Source organism: Ascaphus truei, chromosome 11 (assembly GCF_040206685.1).
Source record: "Ascaphus truei isolate aAscTru1 chromosome 11, aAscTru1.hap1, whole genome shotgun sequence".
NCBI classification, from domain to species: Eukaryota; Metazoa; Chordata; class Amphibia; order Anura; family Ascaphidae; genus Ascaphus; species Ascaphus truei.
In genome coordinates, this window is record NC_134493.1 from 56,482,347 (window position 1) to 56,493,842 (window position 11,496).

Here is an 11,496-nt window from a genome sequence, read left to right on the forward strand (position 1 = left end):
GCACTAGGATGTCACTTCCCTTGCAGTTCCCCCTGCTAGCTGCACTAGGATGTCACTTCCCTTGCAGTTCCCCCTGCTAGCTGCACTAGGATGTCACTTCCCTTGCAGTTCCCCCTGCTAGCTGCACTAGGATGTCACTTCCCTTGGCAGTTCCCCCCTGCTAGCTGCACTAGGATGTCACTTCCTTGCAGTTCCCCCTGCTAGCTGCACTAGGATGTCACTTTCCTTGCAGTTCCCCCTGCTAGCTGCACTAGGATGTCACTTCCCTTGCAGTCCCCCTGCTAGCTGCACTAGGATGTCACTTCCTTGCAGTTCCCCCTGCTAGCTGCACTAGGATGTCACTTCCCTTGCAGTCCCCCCTGCTAGCTGCACTAGGATGTCACTTCCCTTGCAGTTCCCCCCTGCTAGCTGCACTAGGATGTCACTTCCCTTGCAGTTCCCCCTGCTAGCTGCACTAGGATGTCACTTCCCTTGCAGTTCCCCCTGCTAGCTGCACTAGGATGTCACTTCCCTTGCAGTCCCCCTGCTAGCTGCACTAGGATGTCACTTCCCTTGCAGTTCCCCCTGCTAGCTGCACTAGGATGTCACTTCCCTTGCAGTTCCCCCCTGCTAGCTGCACTAGGATGTCACTTCCCTTGCAGTTCCCCCCTGCTAGCTGCACTAGGATGTCACTTCCCTTGCAGTTCCCCCTGCTAGCTGCACTAGGATGTCACTTCCCTTGCAGTTCCCCCTGCTAGCTGCACTAGGATGTCACTTCCCTTGCAGTTCCCCCTGCTAGCTGCACTAGGATGTCACTTCCCTTGCAGTTCCCCCTGCTAGCTGCACTAGGATGTCACTTCCTTGGCAGTTCCCCCTGCTAGCTGCACTAGGATGTCACTTCCCTTGCAGTTCCCCCTGCTAGCTGCACTAGGATGTCACTTCCCTTGCAGTTCCCCCTGCTAGCTGCACTAGGATGTCACTTCCCTTGCAGTTCCCCCTGCTAGCTGCACTAGGATGTCACTTCCTTGCAGTTCCCCCTGCTAGCTGCACTAGGATGTCACTTCCCTTGCAGTTCCCCCTGCTAGCTGCACTAGGATGTCACTTTCCTTGCAGTTCCCCCCTGCTAGCTGCACTAGGATGTCACTTCCCTTGCAGTTCCCCCTGCTAGCTGCACTAGGATGTCACTTCCCTTGCAGTTCCCCCTGCTAGCTGCACTAGGATGTCACTTCCCTTGCAGTCCCCCCTGCTAGCTGCACTAGGATGTCACTTTCCTTGCAGTTCTCTCTCTCAGTGCAGATGGAATGGATACAATATGTATCTCTTTTTCCTTCCAGTCTGTCACACCCCTGGTTGCTCTGGCAACTTCTCCAGACCTCCTAGTTTTGGGCTTTCCCCATTTTCCCCCCTGTCTTTTGCTGACAGTTGGTGCAGTCTCACTGAACCTTTAGTGTGACCCTTGCCCCTCACTTCCTTTTCCACCATTACCTCTGGATGAGTGAGCACTGCTGTATACTCCTGTATGGTAGGATATCTTCTCACCTGCCCTTAACTACCAAGGCACCCACAGAGAGACACTATTCATACATAACATCTCTTCACAAGTGCCTGTACTTTATGCTACTTTCCCCAAGTAAAGTAAGAAAAGAAACAGAACTTGTTGTGCTTGGAAAAGAGGGCAGAGTTGACACTATCTGGGCTAAATCATCCTACACATGACCCCTGGCTTTCAGAATAGCCACAGTGCGACCCGTACTTACCCATCGAAGCAGTGAGCGGCCGTGAGGACCCATCTGTGAGAGATCAGACTCCCTCCGCAGTATGGCTTCCCCAGGAAGCTCAGCGCAGCGTGCCACGGCCACTCTCCCGGCACGGCATTGCTACCGCCATAAATACGCCTCTGCAAGCCCTGCTTCCCGCAGACTGCAGGGGGGAGAGAGAGGGGGAGGGGGGGAGGGAGGAGGGGGGGGAGAGAGAGGGGGCGGGGGGGAGGGGGTGAAGAGGGGGGGAGGAGAGAGGGGGGAGGGGGGGGAGGGGGTGAAGAGAGGGGGGAGGGGGGAGAAGAGGGGGGGGAAGGGGGGGAGAGAGAGGGAGGAGGAGTGAGGGGGAGGGTGGATAGAGAAGTGGGAGAGAGGAGGGAGAGGAGACACAGAGGGAGTAAGAATAGGGAGAGGAGGGGAGCGGGGAGAGAGGGGGAAGGGGGGATGGGGGGGGAGAGGGGGATGGACGGAGGAGAGAAGGAGACAGAGTAAGAATAGGGAGGGAGGAGGGAAAGAGGATAGGAGGGAGAGAAGAGAGAAGGAGGACAGGGAGTAAGAATAGAGAGGGAGGGAGGAGGGGAGGGGGGGAAGAGGATAGGAGGGAAGTGGGGGAAGAGGATAGGAGGGAGGGGGAAGAGGATAGGAAGAAGAGAGGGAAGCAGGGTAAGAGAGGGATGGGGGAGAGAGGGGGGAGAGAAGAGGAGACATGGAGGGAGTAAGAATAGGGAGAGAGGATTTGCGCAGTACTGTTCATGGGAATATAACCGGGGGATTCCCTCCCACGGGCCCGGGTTATCTCACCTGTGGTCGCCCCCGAGAGCGGGAACACTAAGAGAACAAGAGACAGAGAGAGACCGGATTAATATTCCCTCCATTGTCTAACACCATATACAGTAAGGGCCGTCAGTACCGGCTCAGACCCAGTGTCCGGTCTCCGATAACTAGCTCCGGACCCCCCCCCCCCCCATTACTCGCTCCCTGCTCACGGTGTTAGGATGCCCCCCCCCCCCAATTACTCGCTCCCTGCTCACGGTGTTAGGACGCCCCCCCCCATTACTCGCCTCCCTGCTCACGGTGTTAGGACGCTCCCCCCATTACTCGCTCCCTGCTCACGGTGTTAGGACGCCCCCCCCCCCATTACTCGCTCCCTGCTCACGGTGTTAGGACGCCCCCCCCCATTTCTCGCTCCCTGCTCACGGTGTTAGGACGCCCCCCCATTACTCGCTCCCTGCTCACGGTGTTAGGACGCCCCCCCCCCCCAGCTATGGTCTTACCTTCCTCCTTAACACATTGTATCCCAATGAACACCATTTGCAGTCAAAAGGGAATAGTGTGTGGCGCGTGGAAGGGTTTCCGCTAATGGGGGAGCTCTAGGGGGTTCCCTGTTGTAGGATACGCGGTTTCGTGGTTGGGTACTGGCCTCTGAAGTGGGATAGTCCAGTTTGAGTTGGTATGCGCCTCAGGTTATCAGGCATGTGTTATCGTCCAGTGTAGCCAGGCACTGCTTTGGACCATGCACTATGGTGGACAATAACCCACCTCCTGCAGTGCACAGGACCCACATTTCCCCACAAACAGGAAGAGGAAATGGCTGAAGGAACATGAATCCCTTGTGATGAGCGCGCGCCGGCTGTAATGCAGATTACCCATCAGCCCCCTGTCTGTACTGGGACGGGGCACCTCTCCCTTTAATCTCCCTTTTATTTCTCACGCAGAAACCTGCTTCTCCCTTTGGGTGAGCCTGTCGGAGAGGAATGTCTCACTGATGACTAGATGTAAATATTCATATATCTTTATAGCTGACATCCTGTTGTTTCTGAAACTACCAGTACAGGAAGCAAAAACCTTTACCGCTGAGCCCCGATAAAACCAGCAGAACCCCAGCGTCGCAACTCTACGTTAAGTAATGTCACTTAGATTGCTAGCTCTGCGGGACAGGGTCCCCTTTGCTATATGTCGTCGTTTACTTGTTGCATTTGTCCCCTTTATTTCCCCTGTATTGGGATTTGGGAAATCACTGTTGGTGCTACAGTATATAAATAAAATGACATATATTATTATATCGCTATGCATATTATTACATCCCTAGGTTACCAGGGACTATATATAGCGCCCCTCATCCCTAGGTTACCAGGGACTATTTATAGTGCCCCTCATCCCTAGGTTACCAGGGACTATTTATAGCGTCCCTCATCCCTAGGTTACCAAGGACTATTTATAGCGCCCCTCATCCCTAGGGTACCAGGGACTATATATAGCGCCCCTCATCCCTAGGGTACCAGGGACTATTTATAGCGCCCCTCATCCCTAGGGTACCAGGGACTATATATAGCACCCCCTCATCCCTAGGGTACCAGGGACTATATATAGCGCCCCTCATCCCTAGGTTACCAGGGACTATATATAGCGCCCCTCATCCCTAGGGTACCAGGGACTATTTATAGCGCCCCTCATCCCTAGGGTACCAGGGACTATATATAGCACCCCTCATCCCTAGGGTACCAGGGACTATTTATAGCGCCCCTCATCCCTACGGTACCAGGGACTATATATAGCGCCCCTCATCCCTAGGTTACCAGGGACTATTTATAGCGCCCATCATCCCTAGGTTACCAGGGACTATATATAGCGCCCCTCATCCCTAGGTTACCAGGGACTATTTATAGCGCCCCTCATCCCTAGGGTACCAGGGGACTATATATAGCGCCCCTCATCCCTAGGTTACCAGGGACTATTTATAGCGCCCCTCATCCCTAGGTTACCAGGGACTATATATAGCGCCCCTCATCCCTAGGTTTACCAGGGACTATTTATAGCGCCCCTCATCCCTAGGTTACCAGGGACTAAATATAGCGCCCCTCATCCCTAGGGTACCAGGGACTATATATAGCGCCCCTCATCCCTAGGGTACCAGGGACTATTTATAGCACCCCTCATCTCTAGGTTACCAGGGACTATATATAGCGCCCCTCATCCCTAGGGAACCAGGGACTATATATATAGCGCCCCTCATCCCTACGGTACCAGGGGACTATTTATAGCGCCCCTCATCCCTAGGGTACCAGGGACTATTTATAGCACCCCTCATCCCTAGGTTACCAGGGACTATATATAGCGCCCCTCATCCCTAGGGAACCAGGGACTATATATATAGCGCCCCCTCATCCCTACGGTACCAGGGACTATTTATAGCGCCCCTCATCCCTAGGGTACCAGGGACTATATATAGCGTCTCTGTAGTGGGAGAAAGGGGGTGGCCCAGGATTAAAGGGGTTACACCCCATTTGGCCATCCCCTGACCTCACCTGGGAGTCAAAGGGTTAACTGGGCTAAGACCCACAACCGTGATTTAACCCCTGTAATGACATGTACATGTGTATTCCCCTCTTCCCCTGTTCCATTGTAATGTCTGATTTAATCCGTGTCTGCATCACACACACACACTGGAATCCATTCGGGAGCACAAGGGTTAATAGTCCTTTAATGATTATAGCTCTTTGTGAAGTTTTCCCGCCTTTTCAGGCACCATTTTGCAGGTCCCCATTGGCCGCCATTAGGGCTCCATGCATTCTAATGGAAAATCTTGTTGTTTTAGTCCTGTTTCCTGTAAAGACCAGCAGGGGGCGTCCGAGAGGGAGAGCGGCGGTTTCCCATTGAAAGTCAATGGGCTCATCGACTTCAATGGAGGTTCCTCGAGGTAACTTTCGAAGAACAAGTTGGCTGCCATCCAGACCGCAGACCGCAAAGCGGATACATTTTCAATAGGAGAGCTTTGATCACTTACAAGTCAAGGTCACGTCAAGTGGCGTGATAATAAACAGTTCTAGGGCCCCTAGGAATAAAATTATTTTTGCCCCTAGTCCCTAGGCGTCCCCCCACTCGACCACAACCGGGTCCCCACATCCTGGACCCCCGATAAGGGTCGAACCCAGAAGAACGGGTCGCGCCATAGGCTTTACCGGCGGCGGCAGAAACGGCTCAGAAAAATGACTAAGTGTGAAATGCTGTATTTTGGTACTCCATATCTCCGGTTCCGGAGGGCCCAGCGGATCGAGGTTTGGGGTGTCTGTAGTCACTGCTCCGGCATCACTGCAGAACCATCCTTGACCCGCCTGGACCAACCCGACGGGGTGTGGACCCCCTTGAAGGTTCGGGACTTTTCCCATAGACTTCAATGGCGGAGAAACCCCATTGACCTCAATGGCGGCAATTCACCATTGAAAGTCTATGGCAGAGAAGCCCGTTGTTTTCAATGGGGATTTAGTGAAAAGCTGAGATTTCTTTTTTAGCGGAGATTTTTGTATTAAAATGAAAAATGAATTAATGTGCATTTGTGTAACTCCGGTTCCATAGGTCGTAGCTAGTCGCTTTTTGGATCATATGGTGTCCCAGTTCCGGCCATGAGAACTGGGAAGTTTGGTTCTGCTAGACCCAATGGAACCGGATATTTTAATACGTTTATGTTTCATGTTTGATACTGTGTCCCAAGGTACGGACAAAGACTCAGAGGAAATTCCTTTGTCCACCAGGATAGCAGATGGCCCAAGAGGCGCCCTAATGTCTAGGATTTAAGTGTTGTTCAAAGGGTCTTGTCACCCTCCCTGATGATTTAAGGGCGGAGGAGGCTCAAACCAGAGCAGTCTCCAAGTGTCCCAGTTATCACCTTCCAACAAAGGTTATCTTGCTAGAGATCCAGATGGGTAGACTGGCTGGCATTCCATTTGCCTATGGGGGGTTACAGAAATGAGACCCCAGAGTTCTACTGCGCATGTGCCAGCTAGCAGGGGGGCCTGTCCTACAATGTGTTCCCCCATCAAAGATTGGCTGGAGATAATTGAACACCAATCACAGGTACTTCAGGTTAAGAATAGAGGGACAAAAGATATATAATCTGCTGTTCCCCATATTCCTTGGTTAATCTTCATTTTGTTAATCTTCGTTTGCTGGTATGGTTACCTGATATCACCTGAATGATTACCGGATTGCTGAAGAAAAATGCTACATCTAACTTCTCATTCCCCAACCCCTAAGTAAGTGTTCTTCTTGTCTGTTACTGTACTATTCATGTGTTCACCTATCCTAAGGAATAAACTCACTTTATTATATCTAAGACTCGTTTCAGTTCAGACCCAATGATAAATATATATCATCTGTTATATATATTTATGTGACCTTATACAGCCTGCCATAATCTCACCGTGACAGGTTTATAAGAATAACTGGTGGCAGCGGCGGGATTGAACTGGACCTAGATTACAGTATTCTGCGGGGTACTGTGATCTAGTGGGGACTCGATGGTAATTGCGAGTTCCTGGGTCTAAAGATATTGAACACACGTTAGTGCAACAAGTAACGCAAGTTGTCACACCACCTCACCTGCTGCGACCCAGAACCATGAGTGAAGCGGAGAGTGTCTATTACCTGAAAACTAGAAGTCAGCTAAAAGACCAGTGCCGCGAATATGGACTGGAATATGTGGACCAGGAGGTCGAGGACATGGTTGCCGCAATCACAGCTCATGAAGCTGAACTTGCAGAGTCTCAGGATACGGCTCAGATTGCTCTTGTACAGCCGCCCGGAGATCAGGGACTGAACCCAGTGCCGGAGCAGCAGGATCCCGGGGAGGGGACAAGTGCACCTCCCGGGACAAGTGCGACAAGAGGGGTACTGATGGCTACGGCCACCAGCCCGTTTACCTCTGAAATGTTGGCACTGATCACCAAGTGGGGAGACCGAGGGACAGCGGAGGAGCGGCTAAAGTTTATCTCAATGGCAGTGAACAGACCCGCTTATTGCCCCCCGGTCCAAACCCGCAAAGATGAACTCCAACTGGACAAGCACAGTCTCACCAAGTACGTGGAAGGCACTGATCGGATCGTCATGTTTTTAAGGAACTTCGAGACGCAGTGCCGGCGGTACAAGGTGCTCCCCGAGCATAGGGTTGCACGCTTGGACCCGCTCCTCTCCGGCTTGGCTAAGCAGACATTGATGGCGCTTACAGAGGAGTATGCTGATGACTATGACCACCTGAAAGAACTTTTGCTATTTCAGCATGGTTTTACCCCTGAAGCTTACCGGGGTAAGTTCCGGCTGGAGGAGAGGCACCTTCAGGAGACCTATGTCACTTATGTGACCCGCATGGCTTTGTACGGGTTACACTGGGTGGAGGGCGCTGAGGCCAGGACTTACCAATGCCTGCTGGACCTCATCTTTCAGGAGCAGCTCATGCAGCAGTGCCCGCCGGCGGTGAGGGCTTTTGTGTATGATAAAAAGCCCAAGACCTACACCGAGGCGGCGAGGATGGCAGATGACTACGTGGTCAGCTGTTCCCAGATGACCACCAAGGCACCCGCCAAAGCGGCGAACGCGCCGGTACCGGCCAAGAAAGCTGTGAGTACCCCCCAGTGGACCCAAAAGCCGCCTGCGGGCAGCGGGACACCAAAGGCGGGAGAACTCCGGCATGAGCGCCGGTGCTACAATTGCAACAGCCCTGGTCACCTCAGACCAGATTGCCCGGAACCCCTGCATTCCAACGGACCCTATCGAGGGCAACGCACCCCAGCTGCGAAGCCGGTAGCCCGCGTGCGGGTGGCTTCCACCAAAGAACCAGGACCGGTCATGGAAACAACTCCCAGCGAGACGTCCCATGTCACCCCTGTCCCGGTTTCATCGGTGCCTACAGCCAGGAGCGGAGGACATCTCAGCGCAGGCCTGCAGCAGACGGACGGCCGGAGCAAACATCTCACCCCGGTCACAGTCGGTGACCGGCAAGCAGTCGGCTTGCTTGATTCAGGAGCCGCAGTGACCCTGGTCCGACCTGATATGGTCCGGCCAGAGGAATTGATCCCAGGCCCTGGGATGCAGATCACTGTGGCCGACGGAGAGCCACGTTTCCTGCAGGTGGCCCGCATCTTTTTGGATTGGGGGGTGGGCAAGGGTGTGCGGGAGGTGGGGGTTTTACCCGGTTTGGATGACGACATTCTTTTGGGCAACAATCTTGGACCGATGACCTGCACCTACGACCGTGTGCCCCAGCCCGCTGCAGTGGCGGCGGTTACCCGGAGCCAGACCGCGGCAATGCTGATGGCGGCCGCTCCAGTCCCGCAGCCTTTGGGACCAACGTTAGCGGAGGGCACAGAAGAGCCCGGGGAGGTAAGCCAGGATCAGTTGCAACCACAGGCTGACTTACTGTTTCCCCTTACCTTGTCCCCTTCCCCTGACAATGACATGACTGGGGGGTGGCCAGACTTAGGAGCCCAGTTAGGGAGGCAGTGAAGGCAGACCCTACCCTGGCCGGCGTGAGACTTCGGGCATCCGAATCTCAGGCAGGGGAGGGCACTGAGCGCTGCCTATGGCATAAGAGACTCCTATACAGAGAAGAAGGGAACCCGGGGATAGAGAAGGGATTGACCGGTAAGCGACAGCTAGTAGTGCCCCAGGGGTACCGACAGCAATTGTTACGGGTAGCTCACTCTATTCCGTTAGCGAGACATCAGGGGGTCACCAGAACGCAAGCCCGGTTATTGCAGCGTTACTACTGGCCGGGGGCATCCCGAGATGCGAGCAATTTCTGCCGCTCTTGTGATGCCTGCCAGCGAGTGGGTAAGGCGGGCGACCGTGTGAAGGCACCCCTGAAACCCCTACCGATAATAGGGGAACCCTTCCAGAAGGTAGCGATGGACCTGATAGGACCCCTCATGATTCCTAGCAGGTCAGGGAAGCACTTCATCCTCACGTGGTGGATTTTGCAACCCGGTACCCTGAGGCGGTAGCGCTTGGCACCATATGTGCCAATACAGTGGCAGCAGCTTTGCTGAACATTTTCTCTAGGGTAGGTTTCCCTAGTGAGATCCTAACCGATCAGGGGTCGCAGTTCATGAGTGAACTGTTACATTGTCTCAGGGATGCATGCGGTGTACAGCACCGGCGCACTACCCCTTACCATCCCCAGACAAACGGGTTATGTGAGAGGTTTAACGGTATCCTGAAGCAGATGCTTCGGACCTTTATAGATGCGGAGGGGAAAGACTGGGAGATTCACCTGCAGCACTTGCTGTTTGCCTACCGAGAGGTACCGCAAGAATCTACAGGCTTCTCCCCCTTCGAACTACTATATGGCCGCAGGGTACGTGGACCTCTGGACCTATTCCGTGAGGGATGGGAAGGGGAGACTACTGCTACTGATGCTTCAGTGATCCAGTATGTGGTAGATCTCAGAGACCGGTTAGAGATGCTCATGGGGCTGGCCCAGGACCACCTCAGGGCTGCTCAGACCAAGCAGAAGCAATGGTATGACCAGCAGGCCCGTAGCAGAGAATTCATCCCAGGACAGCAGGTACTTGTTCTCAAACCCACTCGGGAGAACAAGCTGATGGCTGCCTGGTCAGGACCGTACTCGGTTATCCGAAAGGTGAATGAGTGCAACTATGTTGTACAGGTAGCGCCTGAGAGGCACAAGACATACCACATCAACATGTTGAAAGAGTACAGAACACCGAGTATGGGAGCAGTGCTGGCCATTTGTAGCCCACTGCTGGAGGATCCGGCGAGCAATGCTCTGCCTGATCTCCTAGGGGAGGCAAGGCAAGGAAACACTGTAGAGCAGGTAGAGATAGGGGCACAGTTGAGTGCCAGGCAGAAGGGAGAAGCCAGGGACATGCTAGCTCAGTATAGCGCCCTCTTCACTGACATGCCAGGGACCACTCATCTCACCAAACACCCAGTACACACAGGGGACCTGCAGCCTCTGCATAAGCACGCTTATAGAGTGTCAGCAGAGGTCAAGACCAGTATGGAGAGAGAGATTGAGGAGATGCTGACCCTAGGGGTAATTACTCCGTCCCAGAGCCCTTGGGCAAGTCCAGTAGTCCCAGTTCCTAAAAAGGACAAGACCACCAGGTTTTGTGTGGACTACCGGTTGCTCAACGCTGGGACGGTGTCAGATGCTTACCCCATGCCCCGCATGGATGAGTTACTAGATGAACTCGCGGGGGCAAAGTATCTGACCACCATGAATTTGAGCAAAGGCTATTGGCAAATCCCACTGACCCTGGAGGCTAGGGAGAAGTCAGCATTCATCACTCCAAGTGGCCTCTATGAGTTTTTTGTGATGCCATTTGGGATGAAGAATGCCCGGCTACCTTTCAACGCCTGGTCAATAGGTTACTGGAAGGGATGCAGAGCTACGCCAGGGCTTACTTAGATGACATTGCTGTCTTTAGTAATTCCTGGGAATCCCACATAGGACATGTAGCTGCAGTGCTGGATAGGATCAGGGAGGCTGGGCTTACCTTAAAACCCACTAAGTGTATGGTAGGGATGGCAGAAGTCCTGTACTTAGGGCACAGGGTGGGTGGAGGGCATCTCAAGCCAGAGCCAGCCAAGGTAGAAGCCATAGTTGAGTGGCCTGTTCCAAAAACCAAGAAACAGGTCATGGCATTTTTGGGCACCGCAGGGTACTATAGGAAATTTGTCCCACAGTACAGCGCCCTGGCCAAACCCCTGACTGATCTGACTAAGAAGCAACTGCCTGTGCTTATTACCTGGTCTCCTGCCTGTGAAACTGCTTTCCAGGCCCTGAAAACTGCGCTTGCTGGAGCCCCTATCCTGGCTGCTCCAGACTATACCAAGCATTTTCTCATCCAAACTGATGCCTCAGACTTTGGTGTGGGGGCTGTGTTGAGCCAGGTGGGGGACGACGGCCAAGAGCACCCTGTGGTGTATCTAAGTCACAAACTGCTCCCCAGGGAAGTGGCATATG

At 53.6% G+C, this 11,496-nt stretch overlaps 1 long non-coding RNA gene across 1 annotated transcript in view; it reads right to left on the reverse strand.

Annotated features, from left to right (window-relative positions):
- Positions 1-1,638: 1,638 nt before the first annotated feature.
- The window catches only part of LOC142462997 (uncharacterized), a 15,109-nt gene continuing 5,251 nt past the window's right edge, over positions 1,639-11,496 (reverse strand). Inside the window, exons 2-3 of the long non-coding RNA XR_012787329.1 lie at positions 2,538-2,564; positions 1,639-1,899 (exon numbers count right to left, since the gene is read on the reverse strand). This is a non-coding gene — a long non-coding RNA (uncharacterized LOC142462997). The remainder of the gene's footprint in view (positions 1,900-2,537; positions 2,565-11,496) is intronic.